This window comes from Belonocnema kinseyi, chromosome 1 (genome assembly GCF_010883055.1).
Source record: "Belonocnema kinseyi isolate 2016_QV_RU_SX_M_011 chromosome 1, B_treatae_v1, whole genome shotgun sequence".
Classification (NCBI taxonomy): domain Eukaryota; kingdom Metazoa; phylum Arthropoda; class Insecta; order Hymenoptera; family Cynipidae; genus Belonocnema; species Belonocnema kinseyi.
The window spans coordinates 141204011-141208333 of record NC_046657.1 but is presented as its reverse complement, the minus strand read 5'-3'; positions in this window follow the sequence as shown (position 1 = coordinate 141208333).

Genomic DNA, 4323 nt, shown 5'->3' with positions numbered 1-4323 from the left:
CGCCAATTAGCACAAATGGTAAGTTCCGACAGTGCCTACAAGTGTGCCTACTGGCCGCTAGATGGCAATACCGGTTTCATATGTATACACCTGGTAAATTGACTCCGTTGTTCTAAGTAAATGTAGGTATAGAGTTTATTCTTCAATACAAGAAATACATTACTTAGACGTCGAAAGCATTTGATTTTTATTTCCTTTATTTAAAGTGCTCTGACTTCATAATACAATAAATATTTATACCGCTAAACTGGTGAGTCCAAGGATGGCTTTCCTTTCTAAATAAAAACAAAAATTTAAAGCGAAACGAGAATATATTAAATTCCAGAATCTGTTCGCTTCTAGATAAAGTAAAACTGTTCGTTATAGTATACGAACTGTTCTCGTAGAATAGCATTTTTCATGAGGGATTATTATTTTCGACAAATATTTCAATATCTTGAAATTAAGAAAAAAATCAGATGTAATGTATACGTGCTTGCAGATTTCAAATATCTCTGTTGGTTGATACCGCTAGAGTCGGAAAAGTAGTCACATATATTCACTCCGGTTATTCCAAGAAATCTTCCTGAACTCCTTCGTTCGTCTTTAACTTAATTTTAAGCTATTGTAATGAATAACTGAGGTGCTACATATGAACTTTTCTATGCATTTTCAAAAACAATGAAATAATCATTTTAATTATCCAGAAGTTTCATTTATCCGAGTTGAATATTAATCATCAATAGTTATGCCGTTCAATACAAGCAACGCAAAGTCGGAAATCGAGAAAAGCAAGACAGGATCACTCAAGGCCTCGAATTTCGGGCCAATCAAAGATGGCCGCAATTCAAGACCTTGAAATGCAAGGCCTCGTTTTTGGCTCGCATTGAAGGCTTGAATTTTCTTCGCAGATGTGCATTTTTCCTTGGCTGAACCGATCACCTGGAAAGGGCGTATTAGTATATTATATAGCATCTTTTCATGAGTCTTAGACTTAGAGTACTACGGGATTTTCATTCACTGTTGGGCGTTCTCGCATCTGACATTGGAAGTTTAAGCCTCTAAGAGAAGACCAAAATAAGGCTTTGACTTTCGAGACCTCGGCTTTTCAAGTCAGATCCAAGACGAGCATTCAAGACAGCAAGTATGTCTTGGCTTTTCTTGTCTTGATGCTTGACATCTCTTGATTGACAGAAAAACTAAACATCAATTTATATAATTGATTAAAATCGCTTCGATCTATTTTGTATTGTCCTTCTGACGGTATTTACGTATAATAACTCATAAACTGTACAAGAATGCAATTTCTTCCTCTATTTCTTACTGTTATATTACATTTTTGACACACAAATTATGATTGATTGCACAGGCATTTATCCGCCATAATTTCAGACGATCCAGTAGAAAACATTCTGTCTCGTTTTAGAAATATTTTGCGTTGAAACTCATTGCAAAATACTCATTATGTTTATTCTGTCTTTACAGTTTGAGGGCAAAGTACATCAGCATGATGACAATCAGATGTTAGCTCCTATCTAGTGCACAATCCTTTACTACAATATTTTACAACCATAGATTACTAACCAAATATACATGATGTTTTAATTTTGTCACCTGCAACCAGCTGATCAAGTCAAACAACACATCGTTGCGTCTATAAAGAATGATGCAAATTTTTCATCTGAAAGCTTCTGCAGCATATTCAGATCGTCTTTGTGTGATAAGGTACAGTTACCATAGATAGACTATAGTTTATTTCGCCGATAAGAGCATGAAAAATACTTACCATAAAATTTCCGTTGCTGAACAAGGGGTATCTTTTTTGAAAGTTTAAGAAATCCATCTAGAACTTTAAAAACCTGAGAAGTCCATGCAGAATTTCCGTTGTAAGAATTATGCATCCCAAAACTCAAAATATATCCGAATCGTTTTCCTTCCCTTAAAGCATGGAAATCTAAACATGATTTTAGAACATTTTGTTTGCCTTTAACGAAATCGAAGGAAGGATTTAATGACTGGAAACACTTAAGTCCTACAGTTTATTCTTGACGCTATTTTATTTTGTGCATCGAATAATATTGCACTTAGAGGATAAAACGAACAAATTGGAAATCCTCAAGTAGGTATTTTAAAAAATTTAATTGAATTTTTTAGTCATTGTAATCGAATTAAAAAAAATAGTATTAATAGTTGCATAAAAGGTTCCGTACCTTCTTTATCGCCGAAAATGTGAAATGAAATCATTGAATTATTATGAAATAAGGTTTCACAAGTGATCATTGATCAAATAAAACGTGCTTACATAATTCTATTTCATTCGCTTACACACCAGATATATCAAGAAAAGAACAGATGTCTGAAATTATTCGTTATGTTCATGTAGATCAAAATAAAAAGGTAACTATAGAGGAGAGTTTTATTGATTTTCTATAATCTCAACAGAAACCGGATTAGGTCTAGCAACAGAAATGTTGCAAAAAATAGAAAAAGATAAATCAAATATTGAGGACGTTAGAGGTCAAGAACAGGATAAAAGGTTTAAAATGTCTGGAACATATAGAGGAGTGTAAAGTCTAATTTTGAAATTAAACAAATATGCTGCGTATATTCTTTGTGAGAATCACAGCCTAAATTTGGTCGGAAATGACAAAAAAAAACTAATGTTTAATTTTGCTCCAAGTAAAATTTCCCGTTATTAAAGTGTACATGCTATTTGGCGAACGTTTATCCTACCATGGAATAAAACTTGTTTTCTGCCACGGCGTTCTTAGCAGCGATGGGAAAACGCCAAAGTATGAGTGAAATCGAGCTATAAATCGGAACACCAGATTTAAAACGACACAGAAAAAAAACAAAAGTTAAAATTTGTTGTTGATAAGACTTGCAACGATTAAAAATTATAAATATTTCGGCGAAAGTTTCACCGAGGGTATGAGAGTAATCCCATTCAGCAAAAAGAGCAAGAAGCAACTGACAGATGGGAATCCCCATTTCTCTCAAATTTAATGAAGTGAAACGACGATAGATAGAGCTGGCGTCTCAATTCTCGCTACATCTCGAATAAAAATGGAGCGATTTAAGTCAAAAGATTATCCAGGCAAGATAAAAATCGGAAATTATCTTCGATTCATGTAAAGTTTATCTGGCAAGGTTATTTTTTCTTGCGGTAAATCTTTCACCCAGAGTCGATGTAAACTTTATCTTTTGTTTTTTCTGTGAATGCGTCTTCTGTTACCCCAGGGTAACAGAAGATCTGATCCATCAGATTCAGATAATATGGAAACTGCAAAAGGATTGCTAGTATAGATAAATTTCCAGCTCATTCGTACTCTTCTAATTTGGAACAAAATCCTCCAAAACATGAATGTAAGTAACGATGCGTAACGACGTTCAATTTAGTTTATAAATCTTTCAAGTTCTAGACACATTGATAACATAATTGAAGTAGCGTTTTAAACAAACAAGAGATTGTTTCCAATTTTCCTTTCCTTTACGGTGACACCTTAAAATAAAACAGCGTTGCTCATCTAAAAACATACAAAGAAAAATTAGCACAAAAATATGAAAAGGATTCGAACACATATGATATTAAATGTAAAATCGGAAATTTTAAATATTAAGCTCCGAAGCTTCATTCCGAGGTCTCTTCTTGCTCTCCTATAGAGGTATTGGAAATCCAAATGTCCACATTATTATACGTATATTTTTAATTTTCCCAGTTCTAGTTGCTTCGATCCAAAGAAGTTTCATAAACATAAGCTAATAAAAACCTATTTTAATTCTACTATGGGACAAATGCGATTAACGAGTATGGCAAAGATATAAATTGAAAAAAGTTGCAAAAACGATGTATTTCGAAGATTTGGTCGACTAATTTGCAGGTGTGAACGCTAGCAGACAGAAATTGTGACGTTCTTTAATTGAATTATATTTGTAGACACGTAAAATTAGTTTTTTAAATACAAATTATTTATTTAAGCAAAATTATTAAGTTTTATTCTTAGCTCATTCTATTTTTTATTTATAATTTTTACTATAGAAATAAAACCCAGTTTAGGGGGGGGGGTATATAAAGGGAGTACGTGAGAACTTTTACCCAGGTCGTCTAATTTTTCTGTTACGGCTCTGCTCCAAGGTTAGGTCTTCGTTACACTTATCCTCATTACTCGACAGATTAAGCTGTGCTTTTAAATCAAGAAAATATTTCTTCTAAAAAAATGAGAGTCCATTGGCTGAAGTAAACGTAAAAGTTTCTCCGGACAAAAAAATAGTAACTATATTTTAGATGAGTCCCCTATGAGTTTTCACCCCAATTTCAAGTTTATAATCTTTACTGTTTACAAA